The 12,013-nt window shown below is 40.3% G+C and overlaps 1 protein-coding gene across 2 annotated transcripts in view; it reads right to left on the bottom strand.

The window, feature by feature from the left end:
• C7H10orf71 (chromosome 7 C10orf71 homolog) overlaps positions 1–12,013 on the bottom strand; it is a 79,199-nt gene that overhangs the window by 63,945 nt on the left and 3,241 nt on the right. The window contains exon 1 of one of the 2 annotated variants that reach the window (XM_031505253.1): positions 8,786–8,935. The exons of the other annotated variant lie outside the window; for it this stretch is intronic. The gene's annotated coding sequence lies outside the window, so the exon portion shown is untranslated. Of the gene's footprint in view, positions 1–8,785; positions 8,936–12,013 lie in introns of those variants that run through there. 2 annotated transcript variants of the gene reach the window in all.

The following is a 12,013-nucleotide window of genomic DNA, read 5'->3' as shown; positions in this document are numbered from 1 at the left end:
ATGCTGGACCTCGGTCCTTTCACAGCAGACGCCCAGCAACAAAATGATGCTGGTGAATGGAGTTACTCAGAAGAGCAGACAGTTGTAGGCACAAGAAGTGAGCTAAGAGGTGCAGGCACAGCGTGCATGTCTAAAGAGATAACAACACAGCATTGGCTTTAATTACATTGCAAGAGCCACAGCAACAGTGAGACCATTCAAGTAAATTCCTTCTGTCAGCTGCATCAGTGCAAATCAAAACTAACTGCAGCAGTCACACAGCTTGGTGGGGCCCTTGCTCACACGATAATAAATCAGGCAAAAATCCACTGGACTCAGTACCGCCGCATGGGTAATTAAAATGCCTGTGGGTGAAGTCCTGGGGACCCCAGTGATATAAATCCACTCTAAAAAGTATAAGGAAGAGGAGAGTTGATTCAGCTCCTCCCAAACAGAAAGGATGACAAAACTCAATGGTCAAAACATTTGCAATATGAATTTCTCTTGGCTTCTCTCATGCCTGTGAATGAAAACGCAGATCATTTTAGTCAGGAATATTTTTTCTGTTTCTCAGAACTGCACTTAATCAAATAAAAAATATTATTAAAATTCTTTGACTCGCCAAGCAAATATGGGAAAACACAAGCAAAGAAAGTACCTAACTAGCAGACCTGATAAAGGCTGTTTATACTATACAAATAGGACTTCTGAAAATTGCTCTCATTACACACAGGGAATATTACAATAGTCAGCCTAGGTCTGACAGAGGTCCATCTTCTCTGATAGCCTCTTTGCCCCAGCAAACATCTAGATGAAGCCTAAGAGCATTGCAAGGATGTGCCAATGATCTCCTAAAAGACTCTACAATCTTACAGCAAACTTCTGCTCAGTGTCACTAAACCAAAAGTGATGAACTTACTGTTTTCTGGTGTATTTTTCTTCCATTGTCAAAAGTGGTTAATTCCATAGATACTATATAGTTACACATAAAAAAACACAAAGGCCTTTGTCCTCCCTATCAGTACATCAGTGAATTTGTACAAATTTTCATGTTAACACATAATTAAAGCAATTCACATAGTCCTAAGAAGGCATGTTCACTCTTAAGGAGGGGGGAAATGAGACATGGAGCAGCCCAAGTGCTGCAGCAAAGGCTAGTGCAGGATCAGCAGAGCAAAGAATACAGACAAAGTCTTCCAAGCTCAACATGGTGAGCAACCTCATAGACCATCATTTTTCTCTACTACTGCCTCCAACAAAAATGCTGCTTTTGGAGTGGTTAGGTGTTAAGTATTTCACCTTATTGAATATATATGGTTTCAATTCTCATATTTCTGGCTTTAATTCCTAGACAAACCTTGTGCTTTCACTGACAGCTGCACCAAAGGGAGCCTCAGCAAAGTCAGTGACATAACACTGGGCTTCAACATTATGTGAGCTAATAACAAGCCCAAATGCATTGTAAACAAAGTGGCACAGTGCACACATTCTGTCTTCTGCATCCAGACAAAAGTATGTCTCGTGTTTCCTGCCCCATGCCCCCTCTCTCCATGCCATAATCCACAGGCTGCTTGCAGGATGCAAGTGGATTCATTTGCACCCCTCACACCACTGCTGATGGGGATCTGTCCTGATGCAGACTATCCACAAGCCTTTCCTTTACAGATCAGATCCTATCCAGCACTATCAGAAACCTGCCTCAGTCAATGGGCAATTAAAATAATTACCTTTAATTGTATTCTTCAATTACTCCACAGTACTGAGGGAAGACTTGGAGGGCTGGGACCAGATGCTAGCATATTCTGTTGTGATTAAAACTGGCTGAAATGCTCCAGTGAATATAAACCACTGACTATTCACCTGTTTTGGGAACAACCCCTGTATGTTTTAAGCTGCTTCATATTTAAACTCATTAGAGTGACACCAGGGAAGCAACAGAAAGCGGTGCTGAGTGCACAAGGGCTCCTGAAGGGACACCTTCAAAGGAGCTGCTACCTTGAAATTCATGCAAGAAAAAAAAAAAAAGGCTACTGTGTGCTCCTTCCTGCCAAAGGGATGCAGTGCCCAAAGTAGAGCTGGAATGGCTCTTAGGTACCTCAGGGGGTCCTGGTGTGAGGAGATGATTGGATGTGTGTGGTATGGGACTGTGGACAGTGGTAGGTTCACAGGGACTTGGCTGGGCATGCCTGGGAAATTGTTTTTTCTTATAAGCCAACTGATGATATAAAGGACACCTAAATATGAGAGAGAACCAGCTGATGTTGGGAAGGGATAAAAAATGATTGCAGAGGAAAAGGCAGAATATGTGAACTTATACTCGCATCAAATCACTGTTTTAGCAGAGTGGTGCCAACAGTCATTACTTAATTTGAAAATTTTGCACTATCTGATACTTGAGACACTAAGTCTTCAAGTCAAATGGCTGTGGCAACACCCACTATAATTTTGAATATACCTTACTTTTGAGCACATTAATAAATAATGCAGATCTAATCCATAACATTTTCCAAATAATGTTAATGAGACAATAACTCAAATCTAGTTCCTATTACAGCATGATCTACATGTACAAGATAGTGCAAATTGAAAATTATTCTCAAACACATGTTATGTAAAATTAACATAACCAATAAACTTTTGATTCAGATCCAACACCTGCCAGGCTTTTCAAACAAGATGACAAAGCTATGACAGGACCTTCTGTGTGAGTCAAAAATGCCTTCCTACCATGACTAAAGCAAAATTAAAAATACGTCTCATGTCTTTGATTATTCAGTAGAAACCATTCAGTGACCTAAAAGCAGGTGTTTTTTCAGGCATCCTTTTTGGAGAGGTGATGTTATTGATCACAATCGGGCTGAGGCTTTGAGCACATCAAGGAAAGGAGCAAAGGTGGCTGTGAGAGCAGCAGGGCTCATCTCCAGCAGCAGCAAAGAGAACATAAAAGGATCAGGGGGAATCCAGAAGTAGTACCTAGACCCAAACCAAATAACAGCTGCTAGTTCTCTGCTCCCAAGCCTTCCTACTATTATCTGTTATCTTCTCCTGCATAATTTGTCATAATCTCTGACTTGTAAGGGAAATTAATCATGCTTCAGAAAAAATGAGATTTCTCACAAGTAGATTATCTGTCTCTGACAAACAAGAGATAATTCAATTAGCTTCCTTTTCTAAGCATTTAGTAACTGGCTTTGGTAAATTAGTCCTTTTTGTAATTTAGCTATAATTTAGGAAGATTTAATATGTCATTAGGCACACCAAATTCTGTGTTAATATAACGTTATGGCTGAGATTTTAATTGCCCCAGAGTCAGGAACTGTATATATAAATGGCTTGATTCCCACATGGAAGCAGCTGATAGGAAATACATAGAGCTCCACAGAAATTCTCCTTAAAAATCCCTTCTTTTAGTTAAGCTCATGTTTAAGGACTCTGGAGAATAGGAGGCTTTCTCTGACTCTGGTAAGAATTCCAAGAATTCAGTGTAAAAGACAAATATTCACATGTTCATTTGCAGAACTTCTACACACTACAGAAATGTATGGATTTAACCCTTCACAGTTCCCAAAGTTGCTATTTCCCATCCTGTAAATACCTGGGAAAATCCCACTATCTAACTGTACCCAACTGTGTTTGATGACATTTTCTTCTGTTTCATTCTGGAAACAGGCCTTTTAGTCCTTTTGGACATTGCCAATTGATACTAATGTAATGGCATTAAAGAAGTCAATGCAACTACATACTGAGAGTAAAAATCAGCGTCTTTCGTGCCTGGGGAAAAACAAGAGACAATCAAAGCAATTGAGTTGTATGGATGTCAAAAGGCCTAAGTGGAAAAGCAGATTTCAAAGCAATGTTAATTGCTCTACCACAGCAGAGTCAGCCAGACTTTGCCTGAGCAGAAAGTGAAGAGTCAGTTAAAGCAGACTGAACCCCACACACTGCTGGCTGCAGCCTGGCCATTCCTGACTGGTCCCTGGAACAACTGAGCTCAGGGCATTTCCCAGTGTACTGAGTAGTAGCCTGCCCATGGCAGATCCTTTCAGAGCTCATGCTTGACTGTTGGAATCCATCCCCATACAGGCCACCAGTTATTGGTGTTGGTGCTTGGCACCAATCAATGGTGGATGGGAGCTCACTGTCACTTTAAGTTTATTATCTTACTGTAAGACTTTCATACCTTCTCTCTGTGAGTTCTCATGGGCAGCTCCTCACAACTCTGACTTCTTTTCTCTTTCTTCCACATGGCTGGCTGACTTCTTCCTGTCTCTAGCATGACTGCCTAACCCTTGCTCTCACAGCAGCAGCCAACTGACTCCAATTCTCCTCTTCTCCAGCTAACCCACTCTTTTTTAACACCCATCCCTGTTGGACCATCCTTATTGGACATAGCTGTGATCTATTAAGGGCAGGCCTGTTCCTACTCTTGGGTAATTAGCACAGCTGCAACTCCTCAGGGGCAAGATTGCCTTCAGCACTATCTGTATTCTCCTACAATCCATCCTCCTGCTTTTGACTGTATGGATCCACCAAAAAGTGCTATGATTTGGAGAATCTCTTCTTTCAGAGAATTTTGGCACTCAGGCCAAGGCAGCCTCCTGCCACCATTCAAACAGATTTGCCAATTTTTGTCAGAACTTGATAAAAGAGCAGAAGACTCCAAGACATTTACATTCCAGCATGCTTCATGAAGGCAAGCAGCTAGAAAAAGAGGACACAAAACCCTGTTTCAAGCTTCTTCCCAGTCTGGGGTCTTCTCTAGATCTCTCTTGGCAGGTTACCTGATGCCAAATAAGATCCATGGCCTTACTTCGCAAACATCAACCAAGTACATAACCAAACCTGTTGGGAAGCCGACTTCATTAGTTCTGTTTCCTTCTCTCCCAAGACAAATCTGCTTACCCTGGAAACACACATCTCTCAGCAGAAGATGAAGAAGATGGCCACAGCTTACACCAAGGCACTTCAGCCCATCAGACTGGCACATGCCAACTCTGTGGTAAACCACACCGATGAAAACACTAAGGTGGATATCACAGACCTTTTTCTCACAGCCTTTCTGATTTTCAGCTGGAACACTGGCACCTATTTAATGCCAAGTTGACCAAGAAATGCCTCAAAGCAGCATAATCTGATTCTCTACCTGTCTTGAAAACACTCATCACCATCATGACAAGGGAGCTTATATCTCTGTCAAAATGCCCTATGTTGTAGCCATTCTGCCATCATACTTTCATTTAGAGAAAAATAAGAATTTTCTTCAATTTTATTTTAGGGTTAAGATACTGCAGGACTCATTAGAAGTCATGTTGGTCACTAGTTTAAAGCCCTAAATTAATATTCAAAATAAAATGTATAAAACGGAGGCTTTTTAATGAGTTTTTTAAATGTGGCAATAGGAGGTATGATTCTGTACTCACCTGTACACCAGCAAAGACTGGGAGTAATTTGATGGAATTCCTGCAGGAAAGAGGAGTATGGACAGGAAGAGATTTCAGCCCATGTATTTTTTAATTTAAAATATTCCTATATTTAACTACAGTTCCAAATGCAATTCTTATTACTATTAAGGGATTTATTAGGTAAGGATTGCTCTGGACAAAGCCCAGCTGACCTCAGTGGGAATTTTGCCCAAGTAAACTTCCCATTGGAGTATGCAATACTATTTGTATGCTCACAATCATAAGCATTAGCAGAGACCAGACCCACAGCTGAAAACTGTTTCATTAGCTCTCAAAGGTGACATTACCAACAGAGGCGAAGCTTTAAAAACTATTGGGACAGATTCCCTCTGTGCCTTTTTGGTCTGCATGGTGTCCATTAACACTCTGCAGACAGCTGAGATGAATTCACAGCCCTGGCCTGCAGGCTGCATTAAGCTCTTTTAATTTTCCCCATCCACAATGCCATTGCAGGGCATAAAAGTGAGGGGTGGAAAGGTAAATGTCCTGGGGAAAATGTGTTCAGCTTGTGTGCAGCTGTGCCTTTAAAAACTGCTGTATGAGACGTGTAGAAGGAAATGCTCAGTTCAATGGTGCTCCATGCAGAACAATGCTGACACATTCAGATATCACATTTACAGACTGTCAGGCTCTTGGACTTGGCATTAGCTCAGGACAAAGTACAGTATCAGGGAGAATCAAACTATCCTGCAAGAATGAATAATGGAGTGGGCAAACTCCCTACTAGTGAAAAAAAAAACCCTTAGAGAAGACATGCACAGTTTATACAGCTACAGTGAATGCTATGAGAAGGATACTGGGCAGAAAGTCAATTTATTTCTGATAAAAGTTGGTTCTCAGTCCCTTGAAGTTTTAGTTTTACTAGTTTTCAATTAAGACAGCCAAGAGTCTCACAATGAAAATGGATTGCAGAACCTTAAGGAGGACTGCATTCTGTGCAGAAATGGAGCAAAATTGTTTTAATGCAGGGGGAATGGAAAATATTAGAGGAGTTTGTAACAGATCGAAGACTGGAAAGAGGAACTTTTTTTTTCTGGAGTGGGGAGGAAGGGGGTTGGGGGAGCATGGTAGTTGACTAACTCTGGTAAGAGCAGAGTTCATCACAAGCCTGAAGACACACATGCACAGAGAAGCCAGAGGGAGGATCAGGAAAGACCCAGAAATAAACTCTGGCAAAACATCTGGAATTTGACAAGCAAAGGAAGTCACCCAGACTTAACTGAAGCTTACAGAGAGCAGGCTGCTCTGATACTGTGGCCATGATAGCATGCAAATACACCATAAGTAAAGATATAAAGACAGGAGTGCTCATGACATTCAGAGTACAAAACAACAGTATGCAACTCAGCACACAAGCCAAAACCATGCCCAGAGCTTAAAACTATATTAGAGCTATAATTCATGATGAGATGGCAAAGAAAGCTTGGCAAGTTCAATGATGACAACACCAACACTGCTGCTTCTGGAGATGTCTGGACAGCATGGCTACAAAACATGATTTGGCTGCAGCTGTGGGCTGCTCAATAATATTGTGTCTTCCGAGAGTTAGTGAAGAAGTAAAATCTTATAGCTGATCTTAACATTCTAAGTCTGGTCAAGACAGTGCACTCATTAGAGAAGCAGTGACCAAAACAACTAAAAAAGGCTTTAGTAACACTTTTGGAAAATTGGGATGCTCCCAAAGTGGGCCGAGCAGTGCTGAAAGGACACAATTGCTCTAACTCACAGGAAAGCTACTCTTGTAAAGAAGGGTCAAGCTTAGACACATTTTTCTGGGAAGGAAGGGAAGAAAATATCAGTCCAGTTGTTGAACATTTGTTTTGGTTGCTGAAAGGGGCAAAACAGTTAATAGAAAGCCAGGTTGTCCCTGAAGACAAATACTGATATGAGCAAAATCAAAGTACAACTCAGGGTATTTTAGTTTTTAAATTTAAACTTCAGATCTGCTTTTGCATGTTTTATTAATGCAGAGACTGTGCAGCATTTAAAAATGGAAATATCATCACTAGAAAGAACTACAGATGCTAATAATTAGTGACACATTACTCACATTTCATTGTAAAACAGATGTGTGTATTAATCTAATTATAACTACTAATATAACATAGGCCTTTGACATACATATGTGAGCATAATATTTTTTGTGAGTCAGTGCTTTAAATATGGTTTTGATTTTGTTTACTTTCTAAGTTAAGTGTCAGAGAAGGAAAGTATATTTGTTACAGGCCAACAGATCAAAAGAAGCAGAGAAAGTCTCTGGGTATTCTCTGAAACCCGTGTTTTGTCACTAGGCATTTTCAACGGGTGAGTGGAATGTTATGATCTCCAGCTTCACTCATATTCCTTCTTTTTAATGATAATACTTCCTTACTTTGAGGCTGTACCACAAACAATTATGGAACATTTTGGAGTCTGCATTGTGTGCTATTACTTTTAACAGATAGTATCCTGCTTCCTTTTTTTCCCTGTAATCTTTTTTTTTTTTTTCTTCAGAGCACTGTTCAAATACACTCCTCTTTGGAAAATTACTTGCCTAAGCCATGGATCATATTATAGCCATTTAGCACTGTGGTCATTCACTGTCTGGCTAGCTTTTCTTTGCAGTCAGTGTTGACTGCCTGTGCACTGAGGAGTCTGAATAACAAAAATAAATAAATAAATCAGACTTCAAGAGCAGAATTAGCAGCAGACATTTAACAAGACACTACAAGGTACAACAGACCTTATTTGCCAGTCAAACAGAATTTAGATGCTCTCACTCACCCATCTGATTTAACCTTAGAGATTTCCTAGATTCAAATACAGACTTCCCTTAAAGATCAGCACAATGTCTGTTGTGAGTCGCAGAGGAGGCAAGTTCTCCTCCTTCCCATTGGTGTCTCTCCACAGCCATTCAGGCACACACAAACCTTGTAGCTTGGGGAAGTCAGCCTCAGGTGTGGGATATTAACTCCCCAGCATTAACTCCCGAGGTGGAAGCTTTTGCTAAATGCCTGCTGTGGATAACATACATTTTGATAGAATTGCAGCACCAAGAAACTGCACTGTTTTTCTACATACAATCCCACAAACCCATGAAAAGCAACTCAGCCACTGCTTTCTGGCACTCCTCATCAACAATCCCCATCAGAAATTTTCACTACTATTATTAATAACTTTTGACAGACCATCATTTTAACCATCAGAATAGAAATAGTCTACACATAGGCTCTCCACAAAGAGAAGTTTTGTTTTTTCAAACTGTGCAAATATTTGTATTCTCTTTAAAACAAACAAACCAACCAACCCGCCACCAGAGCTTTGCCAATATCTGATGTAACATCAACACAGTACACTTTTAATACCTTCATGGGTGACAAACATAATTTTTCCAGGGTACAATCCTGAGTTCAAAGCTGTCTATCCCAAGCCATAGAGAATAATTCACACAGGTTTTCTGTCATCTAAAAAGTGCAGAGGAAAAGCCCTCTTAGTGTTGTACAGAGGAATTTGATGGATGCTCACTTGTAATTCTGCCCACGTCCCAGCTGCCCTGCACAGACTATTGTTCCATGTAGCCATGGAGCCAGCAAATCAGACCAGACACAGTCAAAAGGGATCTGGCTGCTACTTCACCACATCAAAATCACTAGTTTTTAATGGGTCAGGACCTCTCCTCTTCCATCAAACAATGTAAATAATTTGGCGCCTTTCAAAGGCCTGCTGTTGAAGCAGTTATCTTCTTCCTGTTTTAGGAGACAAACTTTGTCTATTGCCTTCTCATGTAAGGAGAGGAATGCAGGAAAAAGAAATCAGATTTTTTTTTTTTTTTTAATAGGTAGCGCATATTTGAGAACTTATTCAAAGCAACTTCTCACACAGAAGAAGTACAGGCTGATTTGGTGATCTGACATCTCTACATCTTTTCCATGTGGCCACAAAAATGCAAAGAAAACTATCTATTTTTGGTTAAGGGATACATCCAAGCTTATGGTATATGCAGCATGTGAGATTGGCTTCTTTCTCTGCAAAGAATCTTTTAACAAGTGGCACCTGAATTTCTTTGAAAAAGACCAGATAACGTGTTTCTTTTGCTCGCTAGTTTTACCTTTAAAGGAAAGAAGATGAAGAACACAGCTGCATGAAAGAGATGTCTTTAATGTGCTACAGCATTTGCCTGTTTTTCACTTAAATGCAGTATTGAGGAACATATGTCCTCGTCTACAACATGAAAGACATTCTATTCTAAAATACCCAGTATTTGAAGGACATGAAACAAATACTTTGTTTATTCAAAGCTGGGTCAAAAATTCTTCAGAGAGATCATCTTAGAAACACAAATGAGGTAACTTTTTAAGCAATTCACAGACCTACTGGATATTTGGATATACTTTTCCATTATTTCACTGCTCAGCAGGAAACACAACCACTTGTCTCATCCATAAGTCCTCCTGAAGCTTAGCGATCAAAGTTCAACGAATACTCAAACCTATAAGTACACAAAATCTGACTGAAGTTGCCCAATTAAACTGTCTCTGATAAAGATTTTTACTGGAAGAATTCCTTAAGAAACAGTAGGCTTTTACTTCTGTTTTTGACTGTAAAGAATCTGTTTTAAAATTAGCAGCTGCCAAAGTGTAGCAATACCATCCCTGACAACAGAGCAAAAGTGCAGCACATCTTCCAGGGACATTCCTGAGGTTAGGGAAGGATTCCCTGCTTTTCTGACAACAAACTGTGCTGTGAGTATGTGTGTGGGTATTTTGTTTTCAGCTTGGAATGTTTTAAAAAACTCAAAACTCAGAGTCACAGCATTTATTATCAAAATAAGAAATTTGGTCAAGGATTTATTATCCTTAAGAAAAGCAGAAACAGAAGAAACTCTTGATGGACATGGTAGAAAATGGAGATCAGAAGGCAAGATTCTATCTATGTCCAAGAAGGACAAAGTAGGTCAGATACAAAATGTTGTTATTCCTTGGGATGTGAAGACCTTAAATGTTTTTTTACTGTGGTGTGTTCAAGGAGACAACATACAGAAAGCATAAAGCAGTCTCAAAAAAAAAACACCAAAAAAAACCCCCAAAAAAACAACAAGGCTTAAAGAGCTCTTTAGATCTCATTTAGTCTAACATTCTTCCCTTTAATTCACCTTCACCCAAACCTTGCATTCCACAACCATTCAGTTATCTGCTTGGACACTACTTCAATCTTTCTCAATCCAGGTCACTGGGTAAGGGCAGATCAGAAATATCAGGAAAGGGAAAGGGGTGCATTTCTTGTAGTGTTTCTGAACAGAAGCAGGTAGGTCAAAAGAATTTATGTGGAAGCATTTATTCTTAAGATACATCAAGGCTAAATGTGCTATTTTGGAAAATTTGTTGAAGAGATATTTGAAAACTTAAGACAATAAATCCAAGCATAAGCTAACAAACCTGAGACCATCACACTACACCTTCTGACTTTAGTTCACTGCTTTTGTAGTGTGACTTGCCAAAAGCCATGGAGCAGCTCTTTGACCAGCCCTATGAGGGTACAGTGATTGTTTCATGATCGGCTTCACATTAAAATGTTCTCCCTCCCATCAAGCTTTATTCTATCAGAAACCAGGTCTGGCACCATGGGAGCCACACCTCCACCTTGTCCACAGAGGAGAGATGCATTGGAAAACTTCTGTCTCCTCAGCTCAGAACTAAATGACCAAAGAGCACATTGAGTGGTTGGGTCTGATCAGTGAGGCTCTGAGACACACCTTGTGAGACAGCACATGCTGCAAACCATACAAATCTGGAAAAGTCTCCAGGGAGCACAATACTGTGTGTTTGCCCTGCCCTTAAGTATTTGTTTATTCCAGCCACAGTCACAAAAAGGGCACTAAACCAGAATAATCATTGCTTTATCTCAGTAGAGTCATCTTTATATAAGTCAAGCCCTTAAAAAAAAAGGTCCAGAGACAAATTATGGACATAAAGTCCAGATAAAATATGGTGCCAACACACGTTGTGTGGAAAGCAAAGACTGAATTCCATGAAATATGAGACTTTACAGATAAACCATGTCCTGTGGTCTTTCAGAGAGACTTGTCCTTCCCCAAATCTGTCTGCAATAATTATTTGGGGAGAAAGGCAAGGAAGGCAGAACAGGTGATAGCACAGTGCATTGTCAGGACAACTCTCACTGACTGTGTGGTTCTGGAGTCTGTGCTCTCTCTGAGCTGAGCAGAGGGAAATCAGCAGTCTCACAGGGACCAGCTTGAAGTCCTGGCAGTAATGTTTTACCTGGGACAGGTGCCTAAGGAGAATGCATGGCCAGAACATACCAATACACTGAAAAGCCTTTGAAATCCATCTTAGCATGACATTTGCCCACTGACTGCCAGAAATAAGGCCACCTAAAATTGACATGGTAATATTTTTGGAGAATAGAACTGGAGCAGCAATGGACTTTTTAATGGTTTCCAAATGACACTGCCACTCTATGAAGCTGATGCTACTTTATTTGACTATATGAAGCTGGAACTGTGTCTTTGTACACAACAACTCTTGCACACACCTAACTATGCAGGAAGTACACATGACAGAGTCTCTAAACAC

Source organism: Lonchura striata, chromosome 7, assembly GCF_046129695.1.
Source record: "Lonchura striata isolate bLonStr1 chromosome 7, bLonStr1.mat, whole genome shotgun sequence".
Lineage (NCBI taxonomy): Eukaryota > Metazoa > Chordata > Aves > Passeriformes > Estrildidae > Lonchura > Lonchura striata.
The sequence above is the reverse complement of the archived record's forward strand: the minus strand, read 5'-3'. Positions and strand labels throughout refer to the sequence as shown.